The sequence below is a fragment of the Castor canadensis genome, chromosome 8 (assembly GCF_047511655.1).
Source record: "Castor canadensis chromosome 8, mCasCan1.hap1v2, whole genome shotgun sequence".
NCBI lineage: Eukaryota > Metazoa > Chordata > Mammalia > Rodentia > Castoridae > Castor > Castor canadensis.
Genome location: NC_133393.1, coordinates 98,971,465 through 98,985,856, shown reverse-complemented (window position 1 = coordinate 98,985,856; position 14,392 = coordinate 98,971,465).

Below are 14,392 nucleotides of genomic sequence, written 5' to 3'. Positions count from 1 at the left end.
TTTCCAGAGTGCTTGTACTATTTACATTCCCACCAACAGTGTAAGAGGGTTCCTTTTTCCCCGCATCCTTGCCAACACCTGTTGGTGGTGGTGTTGCTGATGATGGCTATTCTAACAGGGGTGAGGTGGAACCTTAGTGTGGTTTTAATTTGCATTTCCTTTATTGCTAGAGATGGTGAGCATTTTTTCATGTGTTTTCTGGCCATTTGAATTTCTTCTTTTGAGAAAGTTCTGTTTAGTTCAGTTGCCCATTTCTTTATTGGTTCATTAGTTTTGGGAGAATTTAGTTTTTTAAGTTCCCTATATATTCTGGTTATCAATCCTTTGTCTGATGTGCAGCTGGCAAATATTTTCTCCCACTTTGTCGGTGTTCTCTTCAGTTTAGATACCATTTCTTTTGTTGAGCAGAAGCTTTTTAGTTTTATGAGGTCCCATTTATCTATGCTATCTCTTAGTTGCTGTGCTGCTGGGGTTTCGTTGAGAAAGTTCTTACCTATACCTACTAACTCCAGAGTATTTCCTACTCTTTCCTGTATCAACTTAAGAGTTTGGGGTCTTATATTAAGATCCTTGACCCATTTTAAGTTAATCTTGGTATAGGGTGATATACATGGATCTAGTTTCAGTTTTTTGCAGACTGCTAACCAGTTTTCCCAGCAGTTTTTGTTGAAGAGGCTGCTGTTTCTCCATAGTATATTTTTAGCTCCTTTGTCAAAGATAAGTTGCTCATAGTTGTGTAGCTTCATATCTGGGTCCTCTATTCTGTTCCACTGGTCTTCATGTCTGTTTTTGTGCCAGTACCATGCTGTTTTTATTGTTATTGCTTTGTAATATAGTTTCAAGTCGGGTATCGTGATGCCTCCAGCATTGTTCTTTTGACTGAGTATTGCCTTGGCTATTTGTGGCTTCCTGTGTTTCCATATAAATTTCACGGTAGATTTTTCAATCTCTTTAATGAATGTCATTGGAATTTTGATGGGAATTGCATTAAACATGTAGATTACTTTTGGGAGTATAGACATTTTTACTATGTTGATTCTACCAATCCATGAGCATGGGAGATCTCTCTACTTTCTATAATCTTCCTCAATCTCTTTTTTAAGAAGTTTATAGTTTTCCTTGTAAAGGTCGTTCACATCCTTTGTTAGGTTTACACCTAGGTATTTGATTTTTTTTTTGAGGCTATTGTAAATGGAATTGTTTTCATATATTCTTTTTCAGTTTGTTCATTATTAGTGTATAAAATGCTAATCATTTTTCTATGTTGATTTTATATCCTGCTACCTTGCTACAGCTATTGATGGTGTCTAGGAGCTTCTGAGTAGAGTTTTTTGGGTCTTTAAGGTATAGGATCATGTCGTCTGCAAATAGGGATATTTTGACAGTTTCTTTGCCTATTTGTATTCCTTTTATTCCTTCTTCTTACCTAATTGCTCTGGCTAGGAATTCCAGTACTATGTTGAATAGGAGTGGAGATAGTGGGCATCCTTGCCTAGTTCCTGATTTTAGAGGGAATGGTTTCAGTTTTTCTCCTTTAAGTATAATGCTGGCTGTAGGTTTGTCATATATAGCTTTTATAATGTTGAGGTATTTTCCTTCTATTCCTAGTTTTCTTAGAGCTTTTCTCATGAAATGGTGTTGGATCTTATCAAAGGCTTTTTCTGCATCTATTGAGATGATCAAGTGGTTTTTGTCTTTGCTTCTGTTAATGTGGTTTATTACATTTATTGATTTTCATATGTTGAACCACCCCTGCATCCCTGGGATGAAGCCTACTTGGTCGTGGTGAATAATCTTTTTGATGTGTTGTTGAATTCGGTTTGCCATTATTTTGATGAGGATCTTAACATCAATGTTCATTAAGGAGATTGGCCTCTAGTTCTCCTTTTTGGAGGTGTCTTTGCCTGGTTTTGGGATAAGTGTAATACTGGCTTCATAAAATGTGTTTGGCAGTTTTCCTTCCCTTTCTATTTCGTGGAACAGTTTAAGGAGGGTTGGTATCAGTTCTTCTTTAAAGGTCTGATAGAATTCAGCAGAGAATCCATCAGGTCCTGGACTGTTCCTTTTGGGGAGACTCTTGATTGCTGCTTCAATTTCAGTTTGTGTTATAGATCTATTCAGGTGATTAATTTCCTCTTGGTTCAGTTTTGGATGATCATATGTATCTAGAAATCTGTCCATTTCTTTTAGATTTTCAAATTTATTTGAATATAGGTTCTCAAAGTAGTCTCTGATGATTTCCTGGACTTCCATGGTGTTTGCTGTAATCTCCCCTTTTGCATTTCTGATTCTACTAATTTGGGTTTTTTCTCTCCTCATTTTAGTCAGGTTTGCCAAGGGTCTGTCGATCTTGTTTGTTTCATTAATTCTTTGTATGGTTTTTTTGGTTTCTATTTTGTTGATTTCAGCTCTTATTTTTATTATTTCTCTCCTTCTATTTGTTTTGGGATTTGCTTGTTCTTGTTTTTCTAGGAGTTTGAGATGTATCATTAGGTCCTTGATTTGGGATCTTTCAGTCTTTTTAATATATGCACTCATGGCTATAAACTTTCCTCTCAAGACTGCCTTTGCTGTGTCCTGTAGGTTCCGGTAGGTTGTATTTTCATTTTCATTGACTTCCAGGAACTTTTTAATTTCCTCTTTTATTTCATCAATGACCCATTGTTCATTAAGTAATGAGTTATTCAGTTTCCAGCTGTTTGCATGTTTTTTGTCTTTACTTTTGTTATTGAGTTCTAGTTTTATTGCATTGTGATCAGATAGTATGCAGGATATAATTTCTATTTTCTTATATTTGCTGAGACTTGCTTTGTGCCCTAGGATATGATCTATTTTGGAGAAGGTTCCATTGGCTGCTGAGAAGAATGTATATTGTGTAGAAGTTGGATGAAATGTTCTGTAGACATCAAGTAGGCCCATTTGATCTATTGTATATTTTAGATCTTGGATTTCTTTATTGATTTTTTGTTTGGATGACCTATCTATTGATGATAATGGGGTGTTAAAGTCTCCCACAACCACTGTGTTGGAGTTAATATATGCTTTTAGGTCTTTCAGGGTATGTTTGATGAAATTGGGTGCATTGACATTAGGTGCATACAGGTTGATAATTATTATTTGCTTTTGGTCTATTTCCCATTTTATTAGTATGGAATGTCCTTCTTTATCTCATTTGATCAATGTAGGTTTGAAGTATACTTTGTCAGAGATAAGTATTGCTACTCCTACCTGTTTTCAGGGGCCATTGGCTTGGTAAATCTTCTTCCAGCCTTTCATCCTAAGCCTATGCTTATTTCTGTCAGTGAGATGGGTCTCCTGTAACCAACAAATTGTTGGATCTTCCTTTTTAATCCATTTCGTCAAGCGGTGCCTTTTGATGGGTGAATTATGTCCGTTAAAATTAAGCGTTAGTACTGATAGATATGTGGTGATTCCTGTCATTTAGTTGTCTTAGTTGTTTGAAGGTTTGATTGTGTGTACCTCTACTTTCTTGCTTTTTCTTTTCTTGTAGTTTGGTGCTGCCTGCCCTTTCATGGTTATGTTGGGTTTCACTTTCTGTGTGCAGAATCCCTTGAAGAATCTTTTGTGGTGGCTTTGTGGTCACATATTGTTTTAGTTTCTGCTTATCATGGAAGACTTTTATTGCTCCATCTATTTTGAATGATAGTTTTGCTGGGTAGAATATCTTGGGGTTGAAGTTATTTTCATTCAGTGCCCAGAAGATCTCTCCCCAAGGTCTTCTTGCTTTTAATGTTTCTGTTGAGAAGTCTGCTGTGATTTTGATGGGTTTACTTTTGTATGTTATTTGTTTTTTCTCTCTTACAGCTTTCAATATTCTTTCTCTAGTTTCTGAACTTGTTGTTTTAATGATGATATGCCGTGGGGTAATTCTATTTTAATCTGGTCTGTTTGGTGTTCTGGAGGCCTCTTGCATCTGTATGGAAATAGCTTTCTCTAGATTTGGGAAATTTTCTGTTATTATTTTGTTGAATATATTACGCATTCCCTTTGCTTGCACCTCTTCTCCTTCTTCAAGGCCCATGATTCTCAGATTTGGTCTTTTGATGGAGTCAGTGAGTTCTTGCATTTCCTTTTCACAAGTCTTGAGTTGTTTAACTAATAGTTTCGGTTTTTCCTTTAATTACCGTTTCATCTTCAAGTTCTGAGATTCTGTCTTCTGTTTGTTCTATTATGCTGGATTGGCCGTCCATTTTGTTTTGCAATTCTGTTTCATTCTTTTTTCTGAGGTTTTCCATATCCTCGGTCGTTTCCTCTTTAATGTTGTCTATTTTTGTCCTGAGTTCATTTATCTGTTTATTCATTGTGTTCTTTGTTTCCCTTTGGTATTTATACAGTGCTCTTATGATTTCCTTTATTTCTTCTTTTGCTTTTTCAAATTCTCTATTTTTGTTGTCTTGGAATTTCTTGAGTGTCTCCTGTACATTTTGGTTGACCATATCCAGTATCATCTCTATAAAATTCTCATTGAGTACCTGTAGTATGTCTTCTTTTAAATTATTCTTGTGGGCTTCATTGGGTTCTTTGGCATAGTTTATCTTTGTTTTGTTGTAGTCTGGGTCTGAGTATCTGTGTTCTTCATTTCCCTCTGATTCCTGTACTAATTTTTTGCTGTGGGGAAACTGGTTTCCCTGTTTTTTCTGTCTTCCCGTCATTGCCCTTGGTGTTGTTATTGTCCCCGTACTGTATGCAATTAAGTATTTTCTAGCTTGTAATAAGCTTGTAACTGGTGATATTTAGAATGGAAGGGTGAGAGGAAATGGAAAGCAAAGAAGTTAAAGGAAAAGGGAAAAACAAATAAACAAGTAGAAAAAACAAAACAAAGAAACAAACAAAACAAGTTTCAAGGATATAAACAGGGAGAGACAGTGTACTAATCAACCGTAAGCTGAAAAGGCATTAGAGAGACAGAGAGAGGATTGAAAATAAAAATAAATAAATAAATAAATGTAAATAAATAATAAATAAATGAAATATATATATATATATATATATATAATCTCCAATTTCAAATGCAATAAAGTTTCATTCTTAATAATTTTGGTGTTCATCCCTCAGCCTCCAGTCCTGGAGATGGTGCCTCAGATGTTATTCTGTAGTTGTCTCATCAAATGGGAAAAAAAAATTAAAACATAACCGCACAAAACAAAAAAACCCCACAAAGTGTCCCAAGTCAAATGCAATACAGTTTCAGTAAGTTTTTCAGCATGCAGGCATAGTTCAGTTGTTGTCTCATCAAAGGTAGGGAGGGAGAAAAGAAAAAAAAGAGTCTGGAAACAGTTCTGTGAATGGCTATCTGCGGCTGTGGCTTGCCTGCCCACTGCTGTCAGCCTGCTGTTGCTGGTGGCGTTATTTATGTAGATCTCATGAGTGAGCTTAGCACTCACCTGGCCCTTCAGTCTTTGTTTACTCAGAGTGTGTGATGCCACTGCTACAAGCTTTCCCCTTTCCAAGCACACTGGGGGAGGTGACACTGCACCCACTTTCTCAGGCCGGTGTGTTTATTTACAGTTCACATGGGAGGTGGGTCTTCCCCCCTCTCCTGTGGAGTTTTCCTCCCTCCACCACTTTTACAAGCTTTCCCACTCCTAGTTGCTGGGCGCGCATTGCTGCTCCTGCCTTCTCCGGCCTGGCTTGTTTATTTACAGTTCTGTGAGGGATTCCTCTCCCCACCTCTTTGGCGCTCAGGGCACCCCACCCTCTTTGTTAAGTGTCTTTATTGTTCGCATTGCTTATTACTCAGTTTCTCTGTTTTTCCCTGGGTGGGGGTCAGTCTATCCAGGGGGCTATGCTGATCTGGCCCAGGGTTGTCTGCAGGAGTACCATGTACCACTTAGCTCACCTTGTGGTCCACGTCTTCCCAAGCCGTCTGGATGCCGGCATCTGGCGGCAGCCAGGGTGCCGCCCTGGTTTCTCCGTTTAACGTGAAGTGGAGATGCTCTGTGCAGGCTGGAGGTGTGGAGGGGTCAAAGTTTTTCCTCTTCTTGGTGGTTTTGCCTGTAAGGTGTATCTGCAATGTCTCTCAAGATTTTACTTTAGGAGGCACGCTTTCTGCTTCCTCCCTCTAGCCACCATCTTGGAATCCTTAACTTCATTTTTAAGTTAAATAAAACATAAACAATATTTTCAATGTTTAATAAAGGACTTGATGTTATACATGGTAAAAATTATGACCATAAACAAATGTTTTACATTTATATATAAATACAACCCAACCATGAGCAAATGACATGATTAGATAAGAAAATACAGGGCTGGGGGTGTAGCTCAGTGATAGAACACAAGGTCAGTAAGCATAAGCCCCTGGGTTTAATTGCCAAAAATGAAAAAGGAAATTCAGATGGGTACCTCTGAGCATAAGATTAGGACAGAAATGTAAACTATGACATACTGCTTTCACCTATTGCATCTACATGGACAAAAAAAAAGCATGGCAATACTGTCAGATATTAATTGAGGAAAGTAATTAAGGAAAGGAATCCATCCAAGAAAAGCAGTTTAACAGATGTTAATTAAATTCACATACTCTTGGACTGGAAGTGTGACTCAAGCCATAGAGTACCTGCCTTGAAAACATAAAGCCTCAAGTTCAAACCCCATTATCACCAAAAAAAAAAAAAAAAACTTAACTACACATACACTTGATATGGAAAGAGCTCCATCATATATTGTTAACTGAAAATAGTATGGTGGGAAAGGGAGGGGGCTGGGGGCAACAGGGAGAAATGACCCAAACAATGTATGTACATATGAATATATGAATAAAGAGGGGGGGAAAAGAAAATAGTATGACATCCAACAGGAAAAGAGGGAGCAGAGGGAAAATATGCATATATGTTTATGATTGTCCAGGCTATCCCTGGAAGCAAACACAAAAAAATAGAAATAGAAGTTTCCTTCAGAGAAGGAAAATCAGGTATATGAGAGAGGTAAAGAGCTAATATTTACTGTGTGTACTTTTCTGCCTTTTCAGTTGTACACATGTGTATGTATTACCTAAAATATTAATTAAAAGCACATTCACTTATTGCTCATATTTTTTCCAAAACTGTTATGTCAATATAACCAATGAATTTTCATTCTAAGTATTATCACTTAGTTGCAATGTTAACCTGGAATTATTGAATATATGATCAATTATCTTCATTATTTCAGTTTCATTTCTCACGTTTGCCCCTACCATGCTGTTTTGTTTTGTTTTGTTTGCCATTTATTATAAAACTGCGATTTCCATTTGCTTTAGTCAGACTTTTGTTGCTGTGACAAATATCAGAAATCACTTTAAGGGCTGGTAGAGTGGCTCAAGCGGTAGAGTGCTTGCCTAGCAAGCATGAAGCCCGGAGTTCAAACCTCAGTACTGCCAAAAAAAAAAAAAGCCCCCCAGTAGAACTCACTTTTTTTATTATTTTAGTTTACACTTACTCACATGTGTATACATTGTTTGGGCCACCTCTCCCTCCCACCCACAAATCACTTTAAAGGGAGGAAGTATATATTTTGACTCATAGTCTTAGAGATTTCAGTCCATCATGATGGGGAGAGGCTGGCACAGCAGAGAAGCTCACATCATGGTGACCAGGAAAAAGAGATAGAGAGACAGAGAGAATGCCTGCACTAGCATCTTTTCTCCTTTTATTCCAGCCTAGGAAGTGGTACCTCCCCCCCATTCAGAGCAGGTCTCCCCCACTTAGTTAATCCTCTCTGGAGATCCCCTAATGGACACAACTAGAGGTGAGCTTTCCTATTCTCCTAGGCACTTCTCAATCCAATCAGATTGACAATCAAGATCAACCATCACAGATCCACCCCTTGCTAATGTGACACCCAAACACATTTCCTTAAACCATAACATTGTGCCCCAACTCCCAAAAGACTCAACCCCATCTCATAATGCAAAATATATTCAGTCCCTCTGTAAAAGTCCACACAGTCTTAACATTCCCAACATTGTTCAAAAGTGCAAACTTGGTTTCCTCTAGACTCAAGGTAAACTCTACACTGTACCTATATAATCTAAAAGAAAATTACATCCTTCCAATATACAATAGCCCAAAGTAAACATTCCCATCCCAAAAGGGACAAATGGGGGTACAGGAAGGAGGGATGGGATCAAAGCAAGACCAAAAACCATATATACAAAAACAAGCATGATCATATACAAACTCAAATGTAGATCATGTGTGTAACAGTGGAACTACTCTAAGGAGCTCAGGGAAAGAGGGAAAAGAAAAGAGAATGCTAGTGCATCAGTAATACCACATACCATAAGATGTAAAGGCAGAGGATATAAGGATGTGTATTGAAAACTGGTCAAAAACAGGGGTTGGGAGGTAAAGGGGAAAGGGAGAATATTCGAAGGAATTGAACAGACCAGTAAAGCATGCACACAGAGGGCATACATTGAGACACCCCTTTGAACATCAACTTAAATATTAGTAACAAAAATCAGGGCTGAAAAATAGGCACAATGTGGGAGGGTAACTAGTGGGAGGTGGGAGGGCAAAGGAAGGAGATTAAGGTGAGGGTGTATGGTTGATGGACTTCACATACCTGTATGAAACAGAACTAAAAAACCTCTTGCAATTGCTTTAAGCAGGGTGGGGGAGGGGCTGAGGGGGAGAGACCATGGGGGCGATGTAAATAATGTACAATATGAGACTAATCAGAATTGTCACTATGAATCCCCCCCGGAAAATGAATATATCCTAATAAAAAATTTGTAATAATAAAAATAAATAAATAAAGACCAAAAACCAGCAGGGCAAATGTTAAATCCTGGAGCTCCATGTCCAGCATCTAGGGCACATGGTAGAAGGTATGAGCTCCAAAGAGCTGGGGCAGCCCACCCTCAAAGGCTTTTCTGACCACCACCCACATGGCCTCTCCCTTGGGCTGGCTCTGCTCACTGCCTGAGCTTTCCTCAGTAGATATTCCATATTCTGGGCATCTCTTAACTTCCTGGGGTCTCCATTCTGTCTCCAGCTTGACCTCACAGCTTTGTGGCATCACCCTTTTGGGGATGCCTACAGGGATCCTGACTCTGCACACATTTCCTGACCTCTCATGTATTCCCTTTTAGAATCACTGTGACAAACAACCTGATTTGGCTCGTGGTTAAAGAGCTTTCAGACCCTCACAGTAGGGAAGGCATGGGGGAGCAGAGCAGCTCCTGTCATGATTCTTGTTCAGTGGCCTCTGCCACTAGGTATGTGTGGCAATGAGGATCTCCCAAATACCAAAGCTACAGCGCGTACTCAAGCACACTCATTTTAACACATCACAATCTTTTTTTTTTTCGGTGGTACCAGAGTTTGAACTTAGGGCCTCACATTTGCTAGGCAGGCACTCTACAACTTGAGCCACTCTGCTGGTCCTTTTTTGCAGGGGGCATGTTGAGTAATTTTAAGATAGTCTTGTGAGTTATTTTTCCTGTGCTGGCTTCAAACCGTGATTCTCCTGATCTCTGCCTCCAGAGTAGTTAGGATGACACCCATGAGACACTAGTGCCTGACACATCACAACTTTAACATTAGTAAGTAAAAACCTTGGCGGGGGAGGTTCTTTTTTTTATTGTGGCAACATAAATTTACTATTTTAGTCACTTTCAATGATAGTTCAATAGTTTTAAATACATACATATTGTGCAACCATCACCATTCTCCACCTCCAAAACTCTTCATCCTCTAAAACCAAACTCTGTATCATTGCATAATTACTCCCAGCCCTAGAAACCACTGTTCTACCTTCTGTCTATCATTTTGACTACTCTAAACGCCTTGCGGAAGTGGAATCTTACGATATTGGTTCTGTTATGTCTGGCTTAGTTCACGTAGTATAGTCTTCAAAGTTCACTCATGTTGCAACATATGTCAGAATTTCCTGTGTTTTAAGGTTGAATAATATTCCATTGTCTGTGTATACCACATTTTGCTTCATTCGTCAGTTGATGGACACTTTGTTTGCTTCTGTGTTTTAGCTAATGTGAATGATGTTTCTATAAACACGGGTGTACAAATGTTAACGGCACTGGTTCAGTCTGTGATCAGAAGACTTCCAAATTCTTTCACAGGGAAGAAACCACGGCAGGACACGTGGCTGTAAAAGGGAGTTATTAAACGTTAGGAAAGGAAAATACATCAGGGAGCATGGTGGGCACAGGTCGAGTCTACAGACTGAGAGAGCGTGTTTCTGCTCTTCGGGTTCTTTTAAAACCTACAATGACCAGTGGAAGGGGAAGAACCAGGTGACTCCCATCCAATAATGAATGTGTGGGGAGGGGCACAGGTGGTTCCTGGCCAGGTAAGGATAACCAGAACATGGTTAATCTAAGATGTAATACTGTCTGTGAGTCCCAAACTTTCCCTAATTTAGCCTGCCTCACTAATATCTCTTCAAGTCCTTTCAGTTCTTTTGAATATTTACCCAGAAGAGGAATTGCTGAATCATATAGTAATTCTGTTTTGTACCCAGATTGTTTGTTGAGATGAGGTCTGACTAACTTTTTCCCTGGGCTGGCTTTGAACCGTCATCCTCCCAATCTATACCTTCCAAGCAGGTGGGATTACAGACACATACCACCATGCCCAGCCCTCGATTTTTAACTATTTAAGGAATTGCTATATATTTGCTCTAATCTTTATTTCCTTCCTTATACCAGTGTTGGTTCTTTTTTTTCTAGTTTCTTACCTGTTAATATTAGGTTATTGGTTTGAGAGCTTTCTCCTTTTTAATATAAGCCTTTACATCTATAAATTTCCCCCTGAGCACTGCTTTTGCTGTGTCCTATAGGTTGTGGTATGTAGTATCTTCATTTTCATTCACCTGTAATTTTTTTCTCTTTGTGATTTCTTCATTCATTGGTTGTATAATTTCCACAAACTTGTGAGTTTTCCTGCTTTCATTTTGTTATTGATTTCTAGTTTTCATCCCATTATAATCAGAGAAGACATATTGTGTATTCATATTACTGAGCCTACTGAGACTTCACATGCGGTCTAAATTGGAAAATATCCCACGTGCACTTGAGAAGAATATTCATGCTCTTTTTGGGGGTAGAATTTTCCTACTATCATTATAGAACTATTTCTCCTCAATGTTGTCCAATTTTGATTCACATATTTTGATAGCCTATTATTAGAGGAATAAATGTTTATAATTATTATATAGTCTTGCTGTATCACTATATTGAAACTTTTATAAATATACAATATCCTTCTATACCCTTTTTTTTATTTAAAGTCTGCTCTGTCTGATATTGGTGTTCTCTTTTGGTTACTATTTACATAGACTCTTTTTTTTTTTTGGTGTGTGTGTGTGCATGTGTGTGTTGCTGAGGATTGAATTGTGTGTGTGCATGCTAGGCAAGTACTCACCACTGACCTACCACCACACCCCATCCTTTGGCTTTTTGTGGGGGGGAGCACTGGAGTTTGAACTCAGGGCCTCATGCTTGCTAGGCAGGAGCTCTACCACTGAGCCACTCTGCCAGCCCTTATTTTGTGATGGGTTTTTTTTTTCAAGATAGGGTCTTTTTTTTAATTTTTATTTTATTCATATATGCATTCAATGTTTGGGTCATTTCTCCCCCCTTACCCCCACCCCCTCCCTTACCCCCACTCCGCTCACTCCCTTACCCCCCCCTTACCCCTCACTACCCAGCAGAAACTATTTTGCCCTTATCTCTAATTTTGTTGAAGAGAGAGTATAAGCAATAATAGGAAGGACCAAGGGTTTTTGCTAGTTGAGGTAAGGATAGCTATACAGGGAGTTGACTCACATTAATTTCCTGTGCATGTGTGTTACCTTCTAAGTTAATTCTTCTTGAACTAACCTTTTCTCTTGTTCCTGGTCCCCTTCAAGATAGGGTCTTGAGAACTATTTGCCCAGGCTGGCTTTGAACCACAACCTTCATGATCTCTGCCTCCTAAGTAGCTAGTTTACAGGTGTGAGCCACCAGCACCCAGCAAACTTTCAAATAATTTGTGTCTTTGGATCTAAAAGAAGTCACTGGTAGACAGCATATAGTTGGATCATTTTTTAAAGTTTTTATTATTATATTATTGTTGTACTGGGGGGTACATTGTGACATTTACAAAAGTGCTTACACCATATCCTCGTTAAATTCACTCCCTCCATCACTCTCCTTTATCTCCCCTCCCCCCCATTCTTAGAGTAATTTCAACAGGTCTCATTTACTCATTTTCATACAATATTATTTCCACCATATTCACCCTCTTACACCTTTTCCTTATATCCTCCCCTTCCCACTAGTACCAACCCCCAGAAAGGACCTGGTTTATGTTCCTGTCCTCCATTTTTGAGAAAAAAAAAAAGAAATTTTACTTTAAGATAACTATACAGAGAATTTGATTGTATTTCCATGTGTATATGTATTGTATCCCAAATTGGTTCATTCCCTCCATTTTTCTCCTTTCTACTTAGTTCTTTTCTTATGGTGAGTTCAACAGGTTTAAAAGTTCTATATTCATTGTTGTACAGAAAGTACATCACCCATATTCACCTTCTTTTACCCTCCTCCTCCCATTATACCCTCCTCTTAGCATGACCTGTTTTTCTTTCTCGTCCTTCATTGTTGAGGTGTCTGTTCGTTGGTCAATTAATTTTTGCCTGTACATACATTGTGCTTAAGACAATGTAATTCCTCCACAGAACTCCCTTGCCCTTTTTCCCCTATCCTGTGTGTTTCCTTATGTTTTATTCCTACACAGATGTGATGTATTTCATTATTATTCACTATCTTTCTTCCCTTATTTCTTCCACTCTTTGTCTCCTCTACCAATCACACTTTTGGATACATGTTCTGTATATATTTCTATGTATATATAATATTGCTTGTATTTTTATTGGGCCTATATTCCACATTTGAGAGAAAATATGCAGTCTTTGGTTTTCTGAACCTGGCTAACTTCACTTAAGATGATGTTGTCCAGTCAATTTCTCCATCCATTTACCTGCAAAGGATTTTTTCTTTTTTTACCCTTCTGCAAATATATCTTTTGACTGGAGAGTTTAACCAATTTACATTGAAAGTCATTACTAACTTCTGTCATTTTTCTATTTATTTTCTATGTTTTGTATGTAGTTTTATGCCTCATTTCCTTCTTTTGTGTTTAGTTGATCTTTTAAGTGAAATGTTTAAATTCCTTTCACATTCTCTTTTTTGTATATAATTTAGCTATTTTCTTAGTGATTATTGTGGAAATTACAGTTAACATCCTAAAGTTGTAACACACTAATTTGAATTTATACTAGATTAACTTCAGAACCATACAAAACCACTACCCCATTAACAGCTCCATCCCCAGCCCTTTCAGTTGTTGATGTTGCAAAATTACATCTTTATACAGTGCCCAAAAACACTAGCTAATATTTTTCATGCATTAGCCTCTTAGTCACAAATTAAATTACAATAGCACTAGCTTTTAGAGTAAACATTTCTAATGTATCTTAAGTCATGTAATAAGCAAAAAATGAAGGTATATATCACTGTTAAAATAGTTCTAGCTTATAAAATTGCCTATGTACTTACCTTAACTGAGATGTTTGTTTCTTCTTACAGCTTCAAGTTAACTGTCTCATGTCCTTTTATTTCAACCATAGGAGTCCTTTTAGCATTTCTTGCAGGCCATGGCAACTGGTAACAAACCCCCTGGCTTTTTGTATCTAGAAGTATTTGAATTTCTCCCTCAATTTTGAAGGATAGTTTTTCCAGACATAGAACCCTTAGTTAATTGTTTCTTTCTTTTTGCATTTTATTGGCCTACTCTCCTCTGGCCTCAAAAATTTCTGATGAGAATGCTCCTCATAATCTTATTAAAGATTCCTTGTATGTGATGAATCACTCTTCTCTTGCCGCTTTCAAAGTTCTCTTTGTCTGGGCTGGAGGTCTGATTCAAGTGGTAGAGGTCCATTAGGCTCTGTTAACTTTTCTCTAATCTTGTTTTCTTTCTGTTCCTCAAACTAATTTTCAATGCCCTATCTCCAAGTTCACTGATTCTTTCCTCTGCCTTCTCAAGTCTGCCTTTGAATCTATTTTTCATTTCAGTTACTGTACTTTTCAGCTTCAGAATCTGTTTGTTTCTTTTTTTGCTCTCTTTATTAATATTCCCATTTTGTTCATAGTTTTGGGGGGTTGTTTTTTGGGGGGATTGACAGTACTAGGGTTTAAACTCAGGGCCTCAGACTTGCTAGGCAAGTTCTTTTACGGCTTGAACCACTCCACCAGTCCTTTTTTTTTTTTTGGTTTTTTGTTTTTGAGATAGGGTCTTGCAAATTATTTGCCCACCACAATCCCTCCTGATCTCTGCCTCCTGAGCAGCTAGAATTACAGGTGCAAGCCATAGGTGCCTGGCTT